The sequence below is a fragment of the Barbus barbus genome, assembly GCF_936440315.1.
Source record: "Barbus barbus genome assembly, chromosome: 33".
NCBI lineage: Eukaryota > Metazoa > Chordata > Actinopteri > Cypriniformes > Cyprinidae > Barbus > Barbus barbus.
In genome coordinates this window covers 24,184,487-24,211,340 of record NC_136761.1, presented here as the reverse complement: position 1 = coordinate 24,211,340, position 26,854 = coordinate 24,184,487, and the positions used below count along the sequence as shown (strand labels likewise).

The 26,854-nt window shown below is 35.5% G+C and overlaps 1 protein-coding gene across 4 annotated transcripts in view; it reads left to right on the top strand.

Annotated features, from left to right (window-relative positions):
• The window catches only part of LOC306852830 (putative E3 ubiquitin-protein ligase MID2), a 137,601-nt gene that overhangs the window by 30,286 nt on the left and 80,461 nt on the right, over positions 1–26,854 (top strand). Inside the window, exon 1 of one of the 4 annotated variants that reach the window (XM_079389926.1) lies at positions 22,058–22,203. The exons of 2 other annotated variants lie outside the window; for them this stretch is intronic. The gene's annotated coding sequence lies outside the window, so the exon portion shown is untranslated. Of the gene's footprint in view, positions 1–22,057; positions 22,204–26,854 lie in introns of those variants that run through there. One more of the 4 variants, XM_079389928.1, reaches the window with a different exon arrangement.

Here is a 26,854-nt window from a genome sequence, read left to right as displayed (position 1 = left end):
GGCTACTATTAAAATTATTACAACTTTTTTTTTTAGTAATGATCACACAACAGTTATTCCATGTTTTAATTTTAATAGTAACCCCCCTTTGTTTGCCAAAATAAATAAACTTTGATTTTCAATAATTTAAAGATAAAATAAATTAATGTTTTATGTCTTCATTTGAAAACCAGATACAGAACACAGAATTTCTGAGGAAAAATAAAACATTTCATAAGGCTATTTTAAGAATAAATTTAAATAAACTAAGTTGTTTTTATGCATTCAAATAATTAGACATACTACACCAAAATTGAATAACAATAAAACATATGGTGAAAGAAAATAAAACACCCACTTATGAAAGTGGATGAAGATAGAAATGATGATTCTGTCTGAGCTATGTGTTTTAAAATGAACATGCACTAATGTAAACGTAGCCTAACAGATGTGTAAACTGAAAACAATTTCAACTTTATTAAAATTATTTATTTATTTATTGTGTTGGATATATTTTGTTCCTTTGTGCAGTGGCTCAGGAGATGAGGCTTTGAGTCTGTATAAATATCAACAAGCTAAACAAAATAGTTTTTTCAGATAATGTAATCTTATTAAAACTGATTTTATAAAACTGGTATTGAAAAAAGTACCGTTCAGGAACCGGTATCGAACTCAAGGTATCGATATCGAAATTTTTTGAACGATACCCAGCCCTACTTGCCAGTATGGCAGTTTTTTGGATATTATAAGTCTGACCGTAGTCAGACCAAATGTCCTCTGCAAATTATGCAAGACCGTCGTCCCCGCCAAGACTGGTAATACCACGAACTTGATGTACCACCTTAAAAAAAATATCAATAATTATCGATATCGACCGATATGAAACACTGATATCGTGATACAGTTTTCAGCCATATCGCCCAGCCCTAACTATTCAAGATGATTTTCAACATGACTGGTTATGGACCTGATACTTGCACTACTGTTAAAGAGTTTGAGATTGGTAAGATTTTTCAATGTTTTTGAAAGAAGTCTCTTATGCTCATCAAGGCTGCATTTATCTGATCAAAAAATTCACTAAAAACAGTAATATTGTGAAGTATTATTAGAATTTAAAATAACTCATAATTCTTCATAATTTTAAAAATAACTTTTCTATTTTAATATATCGTAAAATGCCATTTATTACTGTGATGGCAAAACCTGCATGTATTTGTTATAATATTACAACAATATTACAGTTTTTACTGTATTTTAGATCAATTTAAAATTTCTGTTTTCTATTTTCATATATTTTAAAATGTAATGCTGAATTTTCAGCATCATTACTCCGGTCCTCAGTATCACATGATCCTTCAGAAATCATTCTAATATTTTCAAGAAATTTTTCTCATTATCAATGTTAAAAACAGGCGTGTTGCTAAATATTTTTGTGGAAACCATTCTGTCCAGACCCTTTTTTTTTTTTTTTTTTTTTTTTTAGGATTCATTAATGAACAGAAACTTTATTTGAAATAGAAAAAAAATGTAACAAATATCCTTATGGTCACTTTTGATCAATTTAATGCATCCTTAATTTCTTTAATAAAAAATCTTCCCGACTCCAAAATTTTTAACAGTAGTGTAGGTGAGCATTAGCACATTAATACCAGGGTACAAAGGTTCAAATTCAAACCTATGCTTTCCATTTGAGCAATATGTGACCCTGGACCACAAAACCAGTCATAAGGGTAAATTTTTCTGAAATTGAGATTTATTCATCATGAATAAACAAGTGTTCCATTGATGTATGGTTTGTTATGATAGGGCAATATTTGGCCTAGATGCAACTATTTGAAAATCTGGAATCTGAGGGTGCAAAAAAATCTAAATACTGAGAAAATCGCCTTTAAAGTTGTCCAAATGAAGTTCTTAGCAATGCATATTACTAAGCAAAAATGAAGTTTTAATATATTTACAGTAGGAAATTTACAAAATATCTTCATGGGACATGATCTTTACTTAATATCCTAATGATTTTTGGCATAAAAGAAAAATCAATCATTTTGACCCATACAATGTATTTTTGACTATTGCTACAAATATACCCCAGCGACTTAAGACTGGTTTTGTGGTGCAGAGTCACATATAGTATCTGATGCATATGCTTTAACTGCTAAGCCACAGATTTTTGTTTTACTAAGCTGTTTATTCCAAGCTGTCACAATAAATGCATCAGGCTAAAACCATTGTTAGCATTCAAAGCATAGATCATTCAGGGAGTCCCTGTGCAGTTCCATTGAATCCCAATGAGCAGAGGAGATTCCACGTTTGCTACATTTGATAACGTACCATCAATCTCAGGCCTTTAACAAATAAGAGTTGAGAATAGTGGCTTTTTCGTGAACCATCCTCTGTATTCCAATCCTGCAGTAAACTTTGCTTTATATCGGAAAGTAATGATTCTCTCTCTGTGGTAAATTGCAGTTAAGAGGCAATGATTTAAAAGTGCATTAAGGATTCTTAGGCTGACTCGGCTGATAAACGCTGTCTCAGATGGTTCCTTCTGCTCTCCCCTTACAGACATTTGTCATCCCGCTGTGCAGGTACCTTCCTCTCCTGCCTAATGATCCCTTTGCCGGAGCGTTTTTCCCTGACACCTCTATAGCTGTCAGGGATTCGGGGAAAGCACTGCTCCCATGTTCTGAGAGTACTCAGAGTAACCAAAAGCACCAGCCGAAACATTTTTCTACAGCGCAGTTGTGAGTGGCGGGGTGCTGTCAGGAAGTTCTTTGTGATGTATTGTGAATGTGAGGGAAGAATGTGCACTCGTTTGTAGGTGTTGAGAGATTACCGCATGTCTTGTCCTCTCAGCATTCTGCTGATCACTGTAGTGACGCTGCTTTTTTTTCATCCAGGCTCATCAGACACTGCGGTCTGCTTTCAGGTTTCTCTGTGGGGAATACGGCAAACCAGCACTTCACAATGCCCTCAGTCTTATAGTCCAGTGATACTAGGCTGGGAATATGCATGCATAAATAATATCAAATTCAAAATGCTAACATTTACAATCTACTTAACTTTCCTGAACCAGAAAGGATCCTCTGTTGGTTAAAAACGTTTTTATTATTTAAATTTGCAGTTTAGAGTTCAAAAAGAAAAGTCATATGCTTGTGCTTCTGCTCTCCAGGATCTGAATTTATATGAATATACAGTATAATAATGTCCTGCAATTGAAACTCTAGCTGATACTGATAAGCCTAAGAATTGTTTTCATGTTATGGGCAATGTCCGATAAATGGCCTAAAATTATACAATTACATTACTGTGTTAAAAAAAAGATACAGAAATAAGTTTAATGCACATTTGAAAGTTACATATATAAAGTGTATTGTGTTTTTTAAATATATTAACTTGAAATGAATTCTCACATGCTTTCTTAAAGTGACAGAGCTCTTCAAAAGTGTTCTTAAATCTGAGTGAATCAGATTTTCGTAAAGAAAAAAAATATGTGGCAGGAACTTGGTTTTATGCATTTAGTTGTTGATTGGATGGAGGCAAATCTGATTGTGAGCTTGCAGTCAATTGTAGGAAAGGGGTGGGTTTTAAGTGGACTAAATATTTGGCATCTGTTATATGTCACCAGAAAAGCGGTTGGGTTATGATATTTTCATTACAAGCTGTCAATATGTCAATAAATAAACAAAGAGACATATGCATGAATAATAAGTAAGATCAATACATGCATTTAGAAAACAGATAGATATGGTGCATTTCCACTTCATTTTTATTTTAAAGGGTTAAATATTTACCATAATTATTCACTATTGCTTTTAGGTTAGTGCTAGATGATGATACTTATCAATAGAAGTGAGTGGAACACAAAGTCTTAAAAAGATCTTTAGAGCTGCTTATTATTGCTGTCGAGTTTTCCTTGTTTTGGTGTTATATTGTGGTACATGTTCTTGCCCTATCGACAAACAGTTGGCAAGCAGCTTGTTTGAGTTCATCCGAAGGCTTCATGCTTCAGTAACCAGTCTGGTCTAATTGGTGGTGTATTTTTCACAGATAGGTGGACATCGGCCAAACTTCAATCATGAGTTTTACTCGCAACATATTGAAACTTCGCTGAAATGACTTTGGTGTGAGTTCATAATGAGATGAAGAATAATATTTCCATTGTGATCCACAGCTTTAGAAACACACTCAGACTCGTACTTCTCAACAGAGACTTGCAAACCAGAGCTGAAGTACGAACAGTAAGAGGCTGCAGGTATGAACCGTACCTTTCCTCTCTATGATGTATGCCGTGAGAAACCTGACGCTTGCCTGGGTTGAGACAGATGAAAGTGAGATGGTGCAAGAGAACCAGCCTTCAAAGGGCTCGATGTGGAACTCTCAGGGCTCTTTGAAAAGCTGTCCCTAAAAGTGTGAGAGGAGTCCCTTCTTCTCCAAAGCAAGTTTGCAGAAGTGGAACACTGTGTTAAATTTCATCAAGGGCTTGGGCTGAAAAGCTTGTATGGCCCGGGGTGTGTTCTTTCCGGTCCAACTTTTGATGGTTTTGTCACCCATGCGTCTAGACAAACTGGAAGGCAGGGAAAAATAAACCCAACGCAATTGATTTTGACGACTTTCTGACCCAGTGGACACTAGGCCAAACTATCACTTTGTCACGCTTTGTCAGTCACAGCGCCATTGCTGAATTTAGACTTCTGGATGCAATAAATTCACATTTGAACCAACACAAGATGTCAAAAGAGTGACTCCAGCCATCATTAAACTTTTATACTTTGCTCCCAAAATGTCAAAGTGATGGATCGCTGCAGCCCATCCTAAGGGCTCAATTGCAATCAGGCTGATAGTAGCTGCCGTTTTAACGCTGGAGCTTCAGAAATGAAATAGAATTTCAGAATTGACACACTGATCCATGTTATTTGCTGTCTAATTGGCTCATTATCGACCCATGTTGTTAAAGCTCGCACATTTTCAGCTGTCAGCAGCCATAATTTTGAGTGTGAAATTTGAGCAGCATCAGAATTGGTGGTCAAGAGGTGGTCGTGTTTTGCAAATCTACTGGATATTTATGTCAATGGCAGCAGTTGTGTGGCTGCGTTTAGTCGTGCCATCTCAATGTCTGGTCTGTTTTCTTCGATCAGCCACAGCAATACTGTTTTATCTGTTCTTCTGCTTCTCTTCCTACACTGAATGTCTGAGGCATGGTCGTTTTAATTAGCTGAATAATAATACCATGAGGCAATGAAAATGCCTTGACTGTGAGAGCGTGTTCTTTTTTCCAACGCGCAATATATAGCGAGACATCATTGCTTAAATGAATTGAAATGGGATTGGGTTTTTGCAGCACAAATACAGGCTTTCTGTGTCTAATGGCACTCCTCCAGACTATCAATATCATATCTGTTCCAACCAACAGGGCCAAGATATTTCATACTTCACAGCTTGCAAACAGAAGATGCCTCACAGACATGAAGTAACATGAATTTCTGTGATGTTCATTTTTGTGTACGTGTATACAATGACCATGTTTATCTGTCTGGGTCTTCTGGACCTAGAGGAGAGATAAGGAAGCACAACAACTCACTAAACGAGCATCAATTTTTGTGTGTTTACTTGCACAGTTAATGGAGTTAAGTTTGTTGTTGGAGTTGAGTTATACAATCTTATAGCAAATATAATTCCATGTGGGTCACAAAAGATATTTTGAAAAGTGGTTGTTTAATTTTTATTTTTTGTTCAGTTAAATTCACTGTTTTGGACCCCACTGACTTATACAGTCCATACAGTCTTTTGTGTGTCTTTTTACAGTGTGGCTGTATATATATATATATATATATATATATATATATATATATATGCATGCACACACACACAAACACACACACACATATATACATATGCATATATATACATATTAGGATTTGTGCCGGGTTCTGTTGACATTACAAGCAGGCGGATGAAATGAGTCTTGATTCTTTCTTGTGAAAGCTCAAGAAAGATTCTCTTTGTGTACTCTGACTTTTACTTAATCATCTCTTGACTCATCCCCAGAGAACATGCCCACTGGCCACTGTTGCTTTACCCAGTTACAGAGCAGCTAAAGCAGGGCATTGCTCATTAGCCTGAGCACCACTGGCTGTAATTAAATTTAGCCCTAGAACAATGCTCATTCTTCCATGCTGTATTATTTCATCATTTGACTAATCATTAAGTAAGCGTAATACAGTATCTGTCGTCTGGAGTTCCACATGAGAGCTCTTTGTGGCTGGGAATGGGTGCTTTCAGTCTGGGTTTCTATAAATAGTCTGCGGGCATCTTTATGCAGCACAGAATATTCATTCAAAAATTATGCATTTTAAAGGAATGATTCGCCTCCAAAAATTATTCATTATTTCCTTACCCTCATGCTGTTATTTTTCAAATGGAATGCAAAAATTATTGAAATTGAATTTGAATTTTAAAATGAACTGAAATCATGACATTTATTATTATTATTATTATTATTATTATTATTATAGTGGTTTTCATGGTGTTGTATGGAAAAGATCAGACAATTCCTCAGTTTTTATTTTATTTTAATGGGATGGAAAATAGTTACTTTTATATAAGTGAATAATTGAAATCATAACCAATTACATGGCACTTTTATTTTTTTATCATTTTTTTTTTAAATTAATTTTAATATTGTTGTATGGAAAATATCCAAAGAATTCTTAAATTTTTCTGATTTAATAATTGAAATTAGAACCAATGACTTGATCAGAACAAATCTGACCCTGGACCACAAAACCAGTTTTAAGTCACTGGGGTATATTTATAACAATAGCCACAAATATATTGTATGGGTCAAAATTTTAGATTTTTCTTTTATGCCAAAAATTATTAGGATATTAAGTAAAGATCATGTTCCATGGAGATATTTGGTAAATTTCCTACTGTAAATAGATCAAAACTTCATTTTTGATTATTAATATGCATTAAGAACTTAATTTGGACAAATTTAAAGGGGATTTTCTCAATATTTAGAATTTTTTTTTTTGCACCCTCAGATACCAGATTTTCAAATAGTTGTATCTCAGCCAAATAGTGCCTTAACAATAACAAACCATACATCAATGGAAAGCTTATATAGTCAGCTTTCAGATGATGTATAAATCTCAATTTTGAAAAATTGACCCTTATGACTGGTTTTGTGGTCCGGGGTCACAAATTATTTTAATTTTTTTAATGCAATTGTATGGAAATAATCATAAGATTTTTCAATTCTTTATTTTATGTTCCATGGAAAAAGTACCTGCATGCTTGGAACAGCATGAGGGTGAGTAAATAATGAATCATTTTCATTTCTGGGTGAATTATTCCTTTACTTCTGAAATGTAAAGACGCTTTAGGTGAGGCAGAATCACAGTATGGCCAGCAGATGTAAAAGTGATTTGGAGCTGAGTCTGAAGCATTTGTATTTCACATAAGTGAGGTATCAGTCCCAAACACCAGTCATCCAGAAGAGTTTGAGCCAGCCTTGTGAATATCAGATGAGTCTGATTAATGCTCCAGGTGTGCAATAGTGTCTGTTAATGCCATTGCCTTAAAGTGCAGCCTCATGAGTAATGATGTCACCACGGCAGCAGTGGCTTTTATGATTGACTCGAATGTTTGGAGGACTTGTTCTTTCCATTGCTTCTGCTTTCGCAGCACATGGCCAGCACTCTTCTTCTGTTTATTTTGCTGTTTTATTCCAAGTACATGTGCTGCTTTCATGCTCCACTCACTCCGTTTTAGTTTCTTGTTTCCCCCTGGAGAAACAAATGCCTCCAGTTGTCTGTTGCGTTTTTAGAATTGATAAACAGCCAAGTCATTGCAATTTCCAATCTCATCAGCTTAGGAATGGGCGGCCCGGGTGTGACCCAGTTTTTGCCGCCGGCCGGCATGTTCTTATGAAATGACATACACTGTTATGATATACACAAATCTGTTGGAGTTTCCTGTGCACTGAATTCATATATGTCCAAAATCAGTAATATAAAAAGCAATAAGAGCCTGGGGGGCAGCCACACATCGCAGCTTAGACAGGAAGAAACAGCTGGACCGACATGTATAGCACAGTTTGTTTTGTTTTTACATGCTGGGTTCTTTTAGATAGTGGAAGTAGCTGTCAATACATTAAACGGTCAGAAAACCTGAGAGCTTGTAGGCGGTCTGTGACTGTGTCAGCTGAGTCTGAAGATCATTGCACACTCATAAATTTTCGAATGCGTTTTTCTGTATTTTTTTTCATATTCCCCTTCCTTTCCTATCAAAATGCATGCTACAGATGCGAAAACGCAGAAAATCGAACCTGATCCCAATTTTTTTTGATGGACAAAAGTTTCAGAGGCAGTGTGCAAATATGATTGACAACATGAGGTCGTATTTATTTTTTAACGTGCAAAAATTTCGGACGCAGTGTGCAATGACCTTGAGACTGGTGTAATTTAACTGAGAATTATGTGTGAGTTTCACATTAATATAAAAATAGCATACTATGTGCTTTGTAAACAAAAATTAATTACAAGCTTTTATATATGGCAAATGGCCTTCAAAGGGTAGCATCAATAAGCAACATCTTCATAAAAGCTTTAGCCTCGTGCCAGCATTGTTTCTATGGCAATGATCACACTACTAACTATTCCTTAAAAGCAATTGCTTGGTATTGATTGAGGTGATTTCAATAGGAGAAGAAAGGTGAATTCAGAAACCTCATTTATTCCTTTTGTGATTTACTGCACTTAAATGGTTGAATATAAATGTTTGTGTCTACACAAAGCACAAGGCAAAACTTGACCTCTGCTTGGTTTGCTCATTCTTAACCATCATTAATTATTTGTTATTTTCCTGCTGGATGATTTTGTACCTTGAGACACATAATGGGTGGATTGTTTACTGCCCCTTTGGCATAAACTTTGTTGCTGTAGAAACAAGAAAACAAAGATTGCATTTACGTACATAACACAATCTTTCTTTATGTTTGCTTGGTCCTTCTCACCCATGCACAGGGCAATGCTGACACAAGAATATTTTTGTTTATATTCTTATGTTTAATTATATATATATGCATGTATATATGTGTGAATATGTGTTATTTTAGATGCTTGGCCTTCTATGTTTGTTGCATTTTTAATTAATTGGATTTAGAAGTTATTAGAAGTCAATGTGAAAACTGCCTTACCTTTCTATTTTAAATAAATGCTGTTCTTTTGAACTTTATCTTCATCAAATAATCATTATTAAACAAATGCATCATGCTTTCCGCTAAAAATATAAAGCAGCACAATTGTTCGCAACATTGAAAATAAACAGAATTCTTACTTGAGCAGCAAATCAATATATTAGAATGATTTCTGAAGGATCATGTGACACTAAATAAATAGTAATAATGCTGAAATTTCAGCTTTGCCACCACAGAAATTAATAAAAAAAATATATCATGTTAAAAATATGACATTTTAGAATAAATCTACATAAAAACATTTTATATTAATTATAATATTTTACAATATTAATGCATTTTTTTATCATATAAATGCACAATACATTTCTGAAGGATCAGCTTTAGGATCTGCAGGATCACATTTTTTTTAAATATATTTGAAATTGTACAGTGGCATGCGAAAGTTTGGGAACCCCTTGCAGAATCTGTGAAAATGTGGATAATTTTACCAAAATAAGAGAGATCATACAAAATGCATGTTATTTTTTATTTAGTACTGTCCTGAGTAAGATATTTTCCATAAAAGATGTTTACATATAGTCCACAAGACAAAAAAATAGCAGAAATTATTAAAATAACCACATTCAAAAGTTTGGGAACCCTTGGTTCTTAATACTGTGTGTGGTTACCTGGATGATCTACGACTGTTTTTTTTGTTTTGTGATGGTTGTTCATGAGTCCCTTGTTTGTTCTGAACAGTTAAACTGAGCACTGTTCTTCAGAAAAATCCTCCAGGTCCTGCAGAATCTTCAGTTTTCCAGCATCTTTTGCATATTTGAACCCTTTCCAGCAGTAACTGTATGATTTTGAGATCCACCTTTTCACGCTGAGGGTGATTGAGGGACTCAAACACAACAATTAAAAAAGGTTCAAACATTCACTGATGCTCCTGAAGGAAACACGATGCATTAAGAGCTGGGGGGTGAAAACTTTTGAACAGGATGAAGATGTCCAAATTTTTCTTATTTTGTTGAAATATCATATTTTTCCATTTAGTTCTGCCCTTCGGAAGCAACAGAAGCTACTTGCATGTTTCCTGGAAGACAAATTAAGTACAATTTACCTTGATCTTCAAATTCAAAAACTTGAACTGTTCAGAACAAACAAGGGACTCATGAACAACCATCACAAAACAAAAAAACAGTCGTAGATCATCCAGGTAACCACACACAGTATTAAGAACCAAGGGTTCCCAAACTTTTGAATGTGGTTATTTTAATAATTTCAGCTATTTTTTTGTCTTGTGGGCTATATGTAAACATCTTTTATGGAAAATATCTTACTCAGGACAGTACTAAAAAATAACATGCATTTTGTATGATCTCTCTTATTTTGGTAAAATTATCCACATTTTCACAGATTCTGCAAGGGTTTCCCAAACTTTCGCATGTCACTGTAATATTTCACAATATTACTGCATTTGCTTTTATCAAATACGTGCTAGTCGGTGCCTAGTGGGCAGTGTGCGACATATAACGCTGTTGTGTTGTGGGCGTCTCGAGTTCCAATCCTGGCTCGAGGACTTTTCCCAGTTCCACTGCTCTCTCTCTCGCTCCCACTTCTCTTCCTGTCTACTCTACACTAATCCTATCTTAATAAAAAGGTAAAATGCCCCAAAAAATACATGCATAGTTAGCATAAGACATTAAATAAAATCTTACTGACCCCAGACTTTTGAAGAATAGTGTGTGTGTATGTACAGTGCAGAATAGCTGTGAAATAATACTTGTTTGCGCTGCACAAGTAAATTTGTTTTTACCCTTATCCTGTGCTTATCTGTGATCTGCTGTGAAACACGGGAGGAGGGTACGTAATGAGATTAGTCTGAACCATGTTTACCAGTTCTGATTCATATCAGGCCCTGCTGTCTTGACTGAATTACAAACGCAAGTAAGTTCAAATACCCCACTTACCATTAACCAATGAATCCAGAATTAGCATCTAACTCATCCAGACTGCATCGGACTGATTCATGCCTGAGAGGGATGCTGATTTCGAGGTCATCATTAGGCCAAGGGGCTGCCCGCCGAATTACTTTGAAGCCGCTCTGGTTTACTCTGTTAATGATATGTCATTTTAAATGGTCCACGCGTGAGAATTCATCTCACATGCCTCACCAGCAGCAATTCCCACTGAATCTTCACTGGCTATTTCCATTCACAGCATGGTGAGACTGCATTATGCCTCCTAATGACTTGTGTGAGGTCTGGCGCTTTACAATGAAAGCAGAGGTGCATGAGATTAGTTCTTTATCGATCTGGCTTTAAGAAGATAAGATACACTAACATGTTTAAAGAGAATTTAATCCTAAATGACCAGGGCTGTGCTATTCATAACCATGATGCATTTTTAATGCAGTTAAATTAATTAATTATCCACAGATATTATACAATATGTGTGAGGACTGCTACCAATTTTAGTTGTTATATAATTTCTGACCATTATTAAGCCAGTTTGTGATATTTATGGTGCAGGGAATAGAAAAGGAACACAAACAAAATAGAAGAATTGATAAAAAAAAAATAATAATTTTATTGAAAATGTAATGTTTAAATCTGTAATGTTAAAAAAAAAAAATTATATAACAGTAAACATTTGCTTTTAAACTAATGTATTTAGTTTTGAGATTATTTTATTTTGAGATTATAATTTATTTTGGAAAGAAATGAATACTTATATTTAATAAGACGTGTCAGTACAAACATTCATAATGTTACAAATAAATGCTGTTCATTTGAACTTTCTATTTATTGTATTGTATTTGATCAAATAAATGTAACGTTTTAGCGATTTATCGTCAATTTGATTTCACAGACACTATTTAAACTAAACTGAGCTAGACAATGACATCACTGAATTAAATAATGAAATGCCTTTAACTGAAAATTGAGTGTTTAATCTTATTATTATACATTACTGACACTCTATCCTCCAGTTTGATACTGTTAAATGCTTTGACACAATCTGTATTGTTAAAAGCGCTATATAAATAAAGGTGACTTGACTTGTAAACATAAGAAATTTGTTTTAGAATCATTCAAGGAAAAAAGCAACCTATACTGTGTGTTCAATATAAGAAGTTTATAATTTAGCGACCTTTCTGATGACACAACAGAGTTGACAGTGGCTGCATCCGAAATCTTAGGCAGCTTATTTGTGACCCTGGACCACAAAAGCAGTCTTAAGTCGCTGGGGTATATTTGTAGCAATAGCCAAAAATACATTGTATGGGTCTAAATTATTGATTTTTCTTTTATGCCAAAAATCATTAGGATATTAAGTAAAGATCATGTTCCATGAAGATATTTTGTAAATTTCCTACCGTAAATATATCAAAACTTAATTTTTGATTAGTAATATGCATTGCTAAGAACTTCATTTGGACAACTTTAAAGGCGATTTTCTCAATATTTCGATTTTTTTTTTTTTGCACCCTCAAATTCCAGATTTTCAAATATTGTCCGATCCTAACAAACCAGACATCAATGGAAAGCTTATTTATTCAGTTTTCAGATGATGTATACATCTCAATTTCTAAAAATTTACCCTTATGTCTGGTTTTGTGGTCCAGGGTCACATTTAGCGTCTGATTTCAGACAGACATCTGAACCAGCATAGCAGTCTAATGATTTACAACAAAACTGACCAATACTAAAAGTGGAAAAAGTTGGAGAAAAGCATACATTTATACACACATTGACCACCAACCACAACTTCAAAGTCACCATTTTATTTTTTAGATCAACTGCAGGATAGCAGGATAGCAGGATATCATACCTTCTGAAATCAGTCAAATGAAGGAATCTCAGTAGACAGGATGTGACACTATCTTTGTATTCGGATGTGTTTTGTTGCCTTCCTACCTCTATATCCTGCAGAGGCAGCATTTTTCAGCTTTCGGACACAGCCAAGATGACCACAGCACAATGGTGTTATGTCTGTACACACGGTATGAGAGAGACACTGCAGCCAGCTATTATAAGCTCTTAGATCACCTGGATCTGTGTGTGTGGGAAATGTAACACGTTTAAATGCAGTGGACCAGTCATTACTTATTTCACAACTTGAATAACAATTTATTTCCGATTGCTTTACACAGGCCGTGAAATCAAGCAAGCTTTTCCATCCCTATAAAACAAATCACTGCCTTCTGCTGTCATCTGCTCTCTTAACAGCCAGCGCTGAGATAGCCCTTAGCACGACTTGTTGCGCCATTTAATGCGGCTGTGATCCTATTCCTCCTGACAGCTAACGACAGACACTTAGTTCCAGACCACATGTGGAGCTAGTTGCTCATGCAGAGCCTTGCACTGGGCTCTAAACGAAACAGTCTTTTTGTAGCCCTGCGTTTGTCTTTGGCTGTAATTTCTTTTTCTTAAATGAATTAATGGTGTACGTCTGAATTAAATGAAAGCCTGGCCGGTCTTCAGATCAGTTCACCCCCTCAGCATTCACTAATGAATGTGGTATTAGTGACAGACACAAGCTGTATATACCTAATTGTTTTATTTGATAATCATTAGTAGTGATCCTGCTGCTTTATTGACTAGATTATTTGTTTTACTGCTATCTGTAAATTACTTTTAAAGCATGGTTACCCACTTATAATTAAGGTCTTTTTCCCTTTTGTATGGCCGATTCGGAAAATGTAATGCCTCCAGTCTCATTCTACTGAGAGAACTCAATATGAAATTATACAGGGCAGTGAGGAGCATCCCATGGCCCCAAAGTCTGCGGTGATGTATTGAACATTGTTCTTGAAAATTGTATTCATATGAATACATTTTATACAGTAGTCTTGGAAGTATCACTAAGAATCGGCATGAAAAACAAATCACTGCATACTGTTTTCCACCAGCAGACGCTAACCATAACTATGTGTTTATGAATTTACATTACCTTTTATTTACAACATTTGTATGCATTTTTCATAAATTATTTAATATGTAGATGTATGTATATGTAAAATAGTTGATGAAAAATGCATACAAATGTTGTAAATAAAATGTAGTGTAAATTCATAAACGCGTGGTTATTTATATATTTATATATTAGTGCTGTCAAATGATTAATCACGATTAATCGCATCCAAAATAAAAGTTTTTGTTTACATAAAATGATAAAATGTCTGTGTTTATTTATTATGTATATGTATATAAATACAAACACATACAGTATATATTTTGAAAATATTTACATGTGTATGTATTATATAATATATATACATTTATATATTTATATTATCATCAGTAGTGCATGGTCAGTAGCATTTTTTAATATTTTGAACAGTCTCTTTTGCTCACCAAAGGTGCATTTATTTGATACAAAATACAGTAATATTGTAAATTATTATTGCAATTAAATAATTGTATATGTATATTTATTTTAAAATGTCTAATGTCATTTTTAATGATACAAATTTGTATTTATTTCTGTGATGCAAAGCTGAATTTTCAGAAATCATTCTAATAAGCTGATTTGCTGCACGAGAGACATTTCTCATTATTATCAAACTTGAAAAAAGTTGTAAATGATCTTTTTTTTTCAAGTATTCTTTAATGTATAGAAAGTTCAAAGGAAAAAACATTTCTTTGAAATTTGTCTTTAAATTGATCAAAAGTTACAGTAATGTAAAAAATAAGTCTAAAAATATTTATTTTAAAAATATTAGCAGATTTGTGTGCGTGCGTGTGTGCGCGTTTTTGTGACAAATGAGGACGTAAATTTGTATAATGACACCGGTATTACAAGGTGAAGGTGACTTTTCAGGACATTGCCCCATGTCCCCACTTTTCAAAACGCTTATAAATCATACAAAGTGAGGTTTTTAGGGGGAAAGTAGAAATGCACAGTCTCCTGTGAGGGCTAAGTTTAGGTGTAGGGCAATAGCACAGACAGTTTGTACAGTATAAAAACTATTACGCCTATGGGATGTCCCCACTTTTCACAAAAACAAATGTGTGTGTGTGTGTTTTGAGAGGACAGCATGGCCTTTATCTCAGTGGGATCCACTCAGCAGGGGTCTGATCATACTTTAACATCTTACGCCTTGTGACATTTGTGTGTCTACTGCAGTTTGCTCATTTATTTCCAGAGAAAAACGGGAAATATACTTAAGATAATAAACTATGCAGCTATTAAACGCCAGCAGATGCATTCTTCATCTTTATAAGCTGTTGCATAACCTGACAATGACATTGATGATAATAAGAAATGTTTTTTGATCAGTAAATCATTATATTAGAATGTTTTCTGAGGGATCACGTGACACCGAAGACTGGAGTAATGATGCTGAAAATTCAGCTTTGCATCACAGAAGTAAATTACATTTACAATATAGAAAACAGTTATTTGTTATTATTTCACATTATTACAGTTTTACAGTATGACTCACTAGATTTGAAAAATCTTCACAAAAATGAATTCTCACAGTTGCATCTCATTCATTGGTAATTAGTTTTGTTTCATAAGAATATATAATAACATGTTAAAGTTAGGGTGTGAGTCAGAAGTATGTGCATGAGGTTATGCAGGCTGAAGAATTCCTCTAGGGATGGGGGGAGGGTAGAACTGACATTCGTGGCAGTTTAATTTGGTTAGTCAGTGTGAAAGCATCCGTGCATGATAGTGACGGAGTCTATGTATTAGAGCTCCACGTTTCTGTCAGAAACAATATGTCTTTGTTCGACTGAAAGTAGCAACAAAAACAACAGTGATGGTCTTCTCTAGTTCTGCAGCCTGGCCAAGACTTCAGCTTGATAACCATGATACACAGAAATATAGAATATAATAGGATACTTACTAGCTGTACATGGAATTTGTTTTGAGCTGTGTTTATTCTTGATTGTAAACAACTAAAGTTTGTTGTATTTAAGAATTTTGTATACATAAGTGACATGTGCTTGCTTAAAAACTGCTGTGTTGTAGGAGTTACAGTGAAATAGAGTCTGCAGAAGCTGCAATGCAGAAAATATAACAGATTTTTACAAGACAAGCACTTAACATCGTGTCAAGTACAGTACACACAGTAAATACAACACTATGCGGAGCTGAAGTGTCTTTAAAAATCTATTGAAAATACTTTTTAAAAAATAGGGTACAAGCCGTGTGCTATATTGTGAGTGCCTTGTTGATTTTATTTAACAATCAATTATATTTAAAAAAAATGTTAATACTACTATAAGTTTTATACTGATTTAAGCAAATGTATTACTGTGATTGCCATGCTTTTGTTAGAAGTTATAGTTCTTATAGCTGAATGTTGCATTGGAGCAATAATCCACTATGGTAAACAGGTGTTTTGTGCCAAAGCTGTTGGATCAAAGATGTTAGCACAATCAGAGTGCTGTATTGACCAATCAGAAGCCATGACCACATCTGTTGTATAAAATTTCAAGCCTAGACTATAATCTTAGAGTATGCATATACCAAAAACATTGCTTTAATGGCTAAATTAAACACACTATGTAGGTGTGTGTGTGTGTGTGTGTTTACTGTAATTCTTTTTTTTTTTTTTTGTATATAAAGGTTTTTGGAGTATGTTTTAAAAGAAGGTACTATGTTAGTCTTTCTACTTTCAAAATTTCACATTTAAAGGTGCAGTAAGTGATTTCTGATCAACGCTGTTGAAAGTGGATCGGAACGAGCACCAAAACACACTTCTAGCCAATCAACAGTAAAGGGCTTGTCCACTAATGATGGGAGAGATGCCCGTTGCATAGCATGTTAGTGAAATCGGGGACGGAGTTCTCATGATAGGATGTAATCCTTTTGGGTAGGGGTGTGTTTTGTTTTGGTGATTTCTAGTGTTTTCAAACGATTAATCGCATCCAAAATAAACGTTGTGTGTATATTTATTATGCATACATTAATACACATACAGTATATATTTAAAAAATATTTACATATTTATATTTTATATTATTAAATATATTTAATATATAAACATAACATATTTTTCTTAAATACATACATGCATGTGTTTGTATTATACATAATATATATACTCCGTACACAAACATATACTTTGTAAGCAAAAACTTTTATTTTGGATGCGAGTAATCACGATTAATTGTTTGACAGCACTGAATTCAAATATCAATAGCATTTCTCAGAAATTGCTTACTGTACTGTATCTTCAAAGGTAGGTGATTTCAAGCAGGGTAGCAATAGGAAGCTAGCTTTGAACCATAAGATCCCACCCTCCCTTCAAATCGCTCTCCAAAGCCAGATGGATGAATGGATGTCAATAATTCACTACGCTGAATAAACAACTTTTTAGAGGAAACAGCTTATCATTGAATGAATTGACAGCCTATTGGCTAATCTTCAACATGTTTTGCACTAAACAATACTTTTGGATTTAACTATTTTTAGAGTTTACCATGAAAAAATGCTGTTTTATAAGAGAAGTCAATTACTTTTTGTGACAGGTGGAATTAATTTTACTGCACTTCTCATTTATTCCTATGATATCCGTAAACGGCGACTGAGTGTTGTACAACTCTGACTGAAATTAAATGACATCAAGGCTGTAATGTGATTGGTTATTAAGGCACGCATGATCCAAGTTAGCTGTTAAGCTTTCTCCAATAGTAAGTAATACAGACCCTCTCATCTCCCAATACCTGGCCTGTTTGTAGTCCTTGGACCGAGGGATATGATTGGGCAAACATTTCATGGTCCTATACCTTCCACAGACTAAATAAAAACATTTAGATCACTTAATGTAGTGGTTGCTATCGGTATTTGCAGAGACTTTCAACTAGCATAGCAAAAAATGTTTCTGAACCAAATCCCCTACCCTGCCTTTAATTGAATGTCATACTAGCAAGTTCTTCTACCAATCTACTAGCAATTTCTGAGTGAAAATTGTAAGTAAATATATAAATAGATCAATTTTTAAGCATTATTATTGGTAAATTGAGACATTACATTATAATTTTACACACTGAACCTATCTGAGCTTTCAAATGGTTCCAGTGATGTGTGGCTTCTACACTGACTTTTATCGAAACAGAAAACAGACGAACGGAAATAGTGGGTGATCACGGCTGCACCAACTGGTTGTTTAAGAAACCAACTTGTGGATAGCATTACAGCGCTAATCAGAGACATGGTGAAACTATTCTAAAACAGGAACAGGCGTGCTTTGGGAAGAGTGGGAAAGTTCTGTCAGTGGTTTTGTCCACATGTTGTGGTTCAATCCAGTCTCAGATGAAAGTCGGTGGAGGTTTATAAACTGTGGAGCACATCAGTTTCACGTGGATCACTTGCTATTTCTGCTGCAATTAAATGTTTTTACTTTTTGTTGTTTCCTCTTAGAGGCTTGCTTTTGATTGGCTCATTGTCATCCAACCGGGGCATCCATCCATTGCGTGTTTAAAAGTTTCATTAACACATCTAACTTGAAAGCCGATCTGATCCATCTCCTGTGTTTCCGACGTGTGAGGGCATATGGAGGCGGCTTGTCACGCAGCGTGTCGCCCACCTCAGACAGTCAACAGACTGAGTAAAAAAGGGGCAGCGAAGCGTTTCCCCTGGATCTTCACACTGATGTGTTGATGATGATCTGTTATGTAAGCTGCCTTCATGTCATTGTGCTTCCTGTCAGCTAGAGTTCTACCCTCATTCTTTCACCCGGGCTTCTCAAACCGTTGATCAGCAGCTTGTAATATTTCACCCTCTGAAATAAAATTCAAAAAAATAACGGCAGGAATGTCTCAGAAGAATTCAAGGCATGCAGGCTACACTAGACTCTTTGAGTGGAATGAATGAATTCATCACAAAATGAAAAAGCCACAGTTTTTTTGAGAGCGCATCCTCTCAAAAATAACCACACTCCAGCGAAATACAAATTGATTTATTCTGCACATTATAATCATTTTTCGCTCATCCAGACCACTGAGGGTTTGGACTTGCAAGCCTCTCGAAGAAGCTCTTGCAGAAAGTGTCTTTGTGTTTCGTCAGATGGCCGCAGACACTCATTTTTATGTAGCTGTAATGTCTTCGGACGTATCATGTCACCTCAAAATCGAATAAGCTTTACAAGTCTGACAGGTTTTGGTTTTGTGATGGGTGTGTCATGTGGCAGCAGGCGTTCGGATAACACAATGCTGTCTTTCTTCATCTACATGACCACAAGCATTTTATATCAGGCCTCTCTGGGCGTCTCAGTTTAACTAAACCACAGTCAGTTTGCATATTGGCTGGGTCTGCTTTAGGAAAACACTCATCTTAGGTGGCGAGAACAAACTGTATTCCCTCATTCTGTGGTGCCATCAGTTGTTTATGTTTTCATGGAATAAGCAGTGTACATGCAGCAGCTGACAGAATAACTTTAAGTAAAAACATGGCTCTGATAGAGAAAAAATTAATTATATAAAGTTTGAATTTTTAGTTAGAATTATTCGTTTTTGTTGGCCAAACAATGGTTTGAAATTTCTGTGTGTTACCTTTTACAGCTTTTATGTTTCATTGCTGTTTTGTTTCATAATTCATTCATTGCTTCACTGCTTGAATTTTGCTGTAAAGCATATTTAGTTTATTTGATGCCATTGTGACAACTTTACCCACACAATATAAATATATTCAATGACATTTTTAGACATATTACTGTATAATAGTTTGTTTTTTAAACCAAGATGTAAAAACATGTGCTTGAATAAGTATATAATTATATAATATTTAATTTGTTTATAGATACAGCAAAACATTATTATTATTATTATGCTTTCTATTTTTTATATATTGGAAATCTTATTGCAATTTAAAATAACTGTTTTCTGTTTTAATATATTTTAAAATGTAATTTATTCTTAGCATCATTACTCCAGTCATCAGTGTAAACAAGTCATTCTAATATGCTGATTCGCTGGTCAAGAATCATATTTTATTATTATCAGTTATTATCTTTGAAAAGTTCAAAAGAACAGCAGCTATTTGAAATAGAAATCTTTTGAAACATCATCTGTCTTAACTCTCATTTTTGATCAATTTAATGTGTCCTTGCTAAATAAAACATTCATTTCTTTTAAAGAATACTCAAAAACTTAAACTTGCATGCATATGAATTTCATACATTTATTATATGTATTAAAAAATTGGAAATAGTCAGAATACATGGCTGTCTGTCTTAGAATGGTGTAATTACAGCATTTACCAGCAGGAGATACCTGCATGCTAGTCAGCCAAACCTTGACCTCTTAAGCCCGAGACACACTGCATGAATTTTGGCTGTCCCAGACGAAAGATTGGCATCATGAAACAATCGTGGCGAATCAGAAATCACCGCGATAGCTTCACGATGCCAGTCTTTCGTCTGGGACAGCCGGAAATCTTGCAGTGTGTTTTCAGGCTTTAGGTGCAAGAGAAAACTTCCAGAACACAGTTTAAGCCTAAAGCTGCACGATCCTGTTCTTGGAGAGCTGCCTTTCTGCAGTAGGCTATTCAGTTCCAGTCCTGTTCCAACACACCTGCCTGTAATTATCGAGTGTTCCTGAAGATCTTAATTAGCTGGTTCAGGTGTTTTTGATTACGGGAGGAGCTGAACTTTGCAAGAAGGTAGATCTGGGCAACCCTGGCATAAAGCCTTCCAAACAGCTGCAAAGAGGAATTCAATGTGAAATGGCTCGGTGTGGTTCAGAACATATTTATTTAGCGACAGCTTTTTCCAAATAATATCATTAAATGAAATTACTACACTATTCCTGTTTGCTTAGTTGACGGTGGGTCCGCTGCACCTATGGCTTTCATTGAACCTCCACTGCAGGGCCAATCCCAAAGTGTAACATTCTCTCAGTGCCGTGAGGCTGTAATTGCACGGTATTTCTGAACTAACAACCCAGGAAGCAATTAGTAATTGTTTGTTTTGATTTTTTTTTTTATGTTTTGAGTGTTCATGCATAACACTCCAGACATGAGTTGAGAGCCTGTGGTTGGACAGCATGGCCTTATATCAGCGGGATCCACTCGACAGGGGGTCTGCTCATACTTGAATAGCTAATATCATGTGACATTTCTGCGTCTACTGCAATTTGCAAGATTTTTCCCATGAAAACAGGAAATTAGGTTCACATTTCTTAGTTGAATATCAGGACGTTCCTAATAAACTCCAACTGCTGGTTGTGTATTTAATAAATTCTTGTAATGCGTTCAAGTCATTTGTTTGGGATTTTTAAATCTTTTTAAAATGTAATCAGGTAGTCTGTCTTCTATAGACAAGCTTGGCCAATCAGATTTGAGAACCAGAACTAATTGTTGTACAGTAGAGTTTTTTTATTTATTTATTTTTGTGTACATTTTGCTGAAAAGCCTATTTAATCCCACTGTGACTACCCACACAATATAAATGTGTGTCACTGTATAATAGCATTTTGATTTTAAGACTTACTATATGTGCTTGTATAGAAATAACATAATTATATAATATTCACTGGAGTAAAAAACGTGACAACTAGCCTTGGTCTCCTACTGAGAAACGCAAATGACCCCCTCTATCATGATTGTTTTTGCTCTCATGGGTAATTCTGTTTACCATTCATATGGGATTCTCGTTCATAATAAGCTATATTATATCGTATCTCCCCGGTTTCATACACAGTTAAACGTGCAGGACCACAGACGACCATAACATTCATAATTCCTATTATGGTTCATATTGCTGACCTTATAGAGACGCGGGAGTGCCGCCTGGTGATTAATGACCCTGCCACCAACGGGAACCTGACTGGAAGGAGACCTTAGCCGCTCACAGCCATCATTCTGGAGCCTCTGTGCGCGTGTGTAGCCGGTGGGAGGAGCCGCTTTCCTGCGATTGTCTGCCTGCGCTCGCGCCGCGCGCATTCCTCTAAAGTTGCGTTCTCGAGACATACTGCGTCGCGGAGGATTGCGCTTCGAGACAGTCACACTTGTTTCTGACATCAAGATTTCTTTTGGTTCCTTTCAAGATGACAGAAGAAAAGAATGTTCGACATTTAAAGCTGGTATGTGAGTATGTCTCATATCACGCTGTGCTGTAACGTTAATTAGTTGCGCTTTGGACAGGTTTTAAACTGAGGAACAGTTCGACTGCCAGGATGAAGCTAGTTTAATGCATCCTGAAGTAACCTAAAAGCGGAGAAGTTTTAATAATTCCGTAAACCAGGGCTGTGCTGCAAAACCCACTGAGCTGCTTACCTAGACAGTGTTTTGGAGCATCGTAAGCGCTTGAAAATGCTGTCTAGGTAGTGGGCTCGCTAGATATTGAGAAACAGCGCAGTAGAGTCGGTGCGTTTTACTTCTTAACCTGGCTGTTCGCTATTATTGGATGTGTCTGGATGAACGTGTGTTTGGAGATGCTGACTATCATTGCGTTTTACCTGCGATCAGCAGTGATGGTCTCCTGTAGACAGAGATAAATGGATGATTAGTGTATATACCCTATTCTCATAATCTGAACATTTGGGGGATTTACGCATATCGCTACCAGCGACAATACATGCATGCATTATATCACTGAACCACTGAGCGTTTCATTTATTATGAACTTAACATTAAAAGTAAGGAAAATCATACAATAGCTTTTAAGTAATCTTGTCTTTCACTTGCCGATTTAAGATCACATTGGAAAGTTTCTATTTTTATTCATTTATTTTCATTCATTTGGAACTGTTTTTAAGAGCAGTGGTTCTTAACTTGGGGTCCGGGGCCCACTAGGGGTCCTCAGTAAACCTTCAAGGGGCCACAAAATTTAAAATAAATATTGCAATGATAAAAAAACATATGCTATTTGCATCCAATTTCTTCAGAGAAAGATAAGTTTAACATGCACAAAAAGCTAGTTTTCAATTTAAAAATTGTTAGCGGATGTAAAACATTTTGTATTGTTTTTTTTTTTTCCTTTTTTGCTCTTCAATGATATTTACACGTTATATTTCCTTTAAAAATAGGTTAAAAGCTACTTTAGCAGAGTGAGAAGTGTGTTTAAAGAATATGGTAATTGTAACCAGCTGTTGTGCGTACATTTTAATAAAATAAATTGAATAAGTTATATGGAAAAAAAGCTCACCTGCTGTAAGCAAGTTGAGAACATGTTTTCACTCTAAAAGAATGTAGTAGTTGTAGTGTGTTGTTTTTAGTAGCATTACTCACTAACGTTTGTGATCGTAGGAACTTATTTTTCGAATAAGAGCATAAATCCATCAACAGCGGTTTGTATCAGTTTTGATCTCGGGACTCAAGTTTAATTGTTTGCATACCTCATCTGTTTTTGGTTTGTAAGTGATTGTTTACACGTTGTTTTACGATATAAAGTGTATTGTAAGTGTGGGTTTTTGTTGAGCTTTCATCAAAGGCTGTCAGAGTCCTTTAACAGAAAGCAGGTATTTGGGGGTTTGATTGTCCCGCTGGCATGCAGAACACCCTGTAGGCAGACCCTGAGTTGAAGGTCATTAAAATGTCATTTAGCAGCTGTCAATTTTAAAAGATTAAGATGATTTTGATTTGTTACTTGATTTAAAAGATTACTTGATTTGTTGAAAGAGCACTACATAACATACACGCTAAACCATTTAACATTTATGAATTCCTAAAAGTGATCTTTAGTGGCATGTACACCATGGCTGTCAGTCCGTTCATGTTCTTTCATACAGGCTTAGATTACTGCCAGCTAAAATAGGGATGGTTAGCTCTTAAAAAAACATGACTTTTATTCCACTGCGACTCTCTGAGCAAAACAAACTGAGTGTACACTTGTTTTGAAGGCACCTCTTTTTTGCGCTCCTGTGGCTCATGACATGACACGTTCTCTCAGCTGAATTACACATGAATAACAGCGTAATTAGATGATATGAGGTACTGGGTAACAGAGGGCTGAACCGTGCTTCTTTTTTGCCCTCGCCGTTGTTTTTGTCTCTAGGGCATGAACAAAAGTATGATGAACTATTGTGTGGTCAAAGGGCAACCACAAAATGCCATTTTGTCATTTAATTCTATAATTGTAATTGCGCCTACTGGAAAAAATACTTCACTCTAAACCCGAAAAGTAAATTGAATGCCTTTTTAGCAGGAAGCACTGTTGTTTTAATTGATCCATTTGTTTTTGATGTGGTTATATTGCAGCAGCATGCAGGCCTAACAATGTCAAATATATTAAAAAGGTTTTTTTTATTAATCTTGATGAACCATCATTGAACAAACAGACATTGTTGTCAACTTGATTTAAAATGTTAGTAAAATGCAGTGAAATAGTCATGACAAGGAAGAACAGCATTTAGGGATTTATGTGCACTAATTTACTATATAACCAGTAATATTTATATATAATATCAAAAGTTTAGTGTCTTTGAAAGATGTATCTATACGCTCACCAAGGCTATATATTTAATAAAAAATACAGTTAAAATATATTAAAATATTATTACAATTTAAATAACTGTTTTGTTTTTGAATAGATTTTAAAATGTAATTTATTTATATTATTTTATTATATTATATAGCATCATTACTAGGGTTGTTCCGATTACGATACTAGTATCGGAAATTCCACCGATACACCGATAAATTCTGGCATTGGTATCGACGAGTACTTGAACCCATGTACCGATCCGATATAATTTTCTTATACTAGACCTAGTTATTCCCGCTAGCTTTGCTTAACGCAGCAAATCGGAAATAAATTCTTCGCTGCTCAGAATGCAAACACGGGAAGTTGTGCTGTGTTGCCACAAGCAACCACTATTTAGAGCAGCGAAGAAGAAATACAAACATGCTAGCAGTATGTCCGCGGTTTGGCAATATTCAGACTGGACCAACCAGCCAGTAAAACGGCGACATGTCTCATATGCCATGCTGCAATTTCGAGGGGTGGCACAAGTATTAACGACTTCAACACGAGTAACTTAATAAAGCATTTGAAGACGCGTCACCCCAAAGAACACGATGTAGACTAACCATGTTGAGAGACAGACAAGCATGTTTGTGTGATCATTCCCTGGGGGAATACCCATTATACAGTCCACACTTTGATTGATGTCTTTAGGACCAATAGTTTTTGAGAAAAGTGGGGAAAAGTACCTCCTCCGCCAGTGTACAGAAAATGATAAGGCTTAATGGTGTACCATACAGCGTGCATAACTTGATTTCATCGGCGAAAATGGACATTTAACTGATCAACTGTGAGCTGTTTATTTATTTTAAATGAAGAAAACATCATTTAAATTAATGAGAAAGATGAGTAGCTTTTATTTGGTTAAAATGTAAGTTAATTGATGCTTTAATAAGCTAAAGGATTGAATCATATCATTCTATATTGTAATACTAAAATACCTTTTTCAGTTTACAGTGTTAGATTTGTGGCTGCATTTGATTTTCGATACACACCCAGGTATCGGATCAGTACTCGGTATCGGTATCGGGAAGGGAAAAAGAGTATCGGAAACAATCATTACTCCAGTCTTCAGTGTCACATGATCCTTCAAAATCATTCTAATTTGCTGCTCAATAAACATTTATTATTATTATCAATGTTGAAAAAGCAAACGGTGATATACTTTTTAATGTTTCTTCGAAATTAATTTATCATAAAAATCTTCTATATCATAATGCATGTAGCTACTGTAGCTTTTGATCAATTAAATGCAAATGAAGTATTCTACTATACATATCGTCCAGCCCTGTTTATAACCATATAGTATGAGCAAATGATACATGTGCATTATTACTATGCACTATACACTTGTTACTATGCTTAAAATGCATTGCAATACCTAAATCAGGAATGAAGCAAGGAAGGTGTGGCTGTATTTTAACAGTTTGTATTGTTGTCAGCATTTGTGGAAAAAAAATTCGCAAAATTTAGAGCTTGCACCCTTCCTGTCGATAATAGTTGGTGATATTTTTAGCCTACTGTGCATGCAACCTTTTTGTCCAACACTGTAAATGTTAATGCTTCTTCGCCTCTCACCCCATTATTTGTCCCTGATGATGAAATTATCTTTTGCATTCATTGTGGTGAACTATACAGAGTTTCCTCCATCGCTATTCAGCCGCTGCTGATTCTTCACGGCGAAATAAATTATATTTCACCTGCTTTGCTTGCAGGCTGAATTGAATGAGAGGAGATAAAAATGTGTTGCACAAAGCTTGGACAACAAGTCTTTTTTAGATGGTCTTCGCCGACTGCATTCAAAAACAAAAGCAGTGTCGTTTGATAATACATTAACTATATTATGGGAATTATCAGAGCAGCAGTAGGAAACACTACAGCTACATCATAGGGCATCAAATTCAGCTCACATAGAGCTCTGTTGAGAGCCTCTAGAGGGGCCGGCTGGGGACTGCGTCTGGATTGGACTGGCTCTGAGAGAAGCGTGAAGGGTACATTTTACACAGTCCCTAGCAGACACCGCGCTGATCGCGTCTGCTCACGGAGGGGACGCGTAAATCTCAGTGCTTTGTGGTGTAAGGTCGTTGTGTACCTAATGAAGGCGTTGCATATTGATCACATGCTCCCAGTCACATGTTTTATTCAGGGCGTGATGATCCTGTTTAAATCCTTGGTTATTTCTCAATGCTATACTGTGTATTCATGAGGCACGTGGGTATTAGGATGGTCCTGATGTGTACCCATTGTTTGTTTGTGTGATTCAGAGTCAG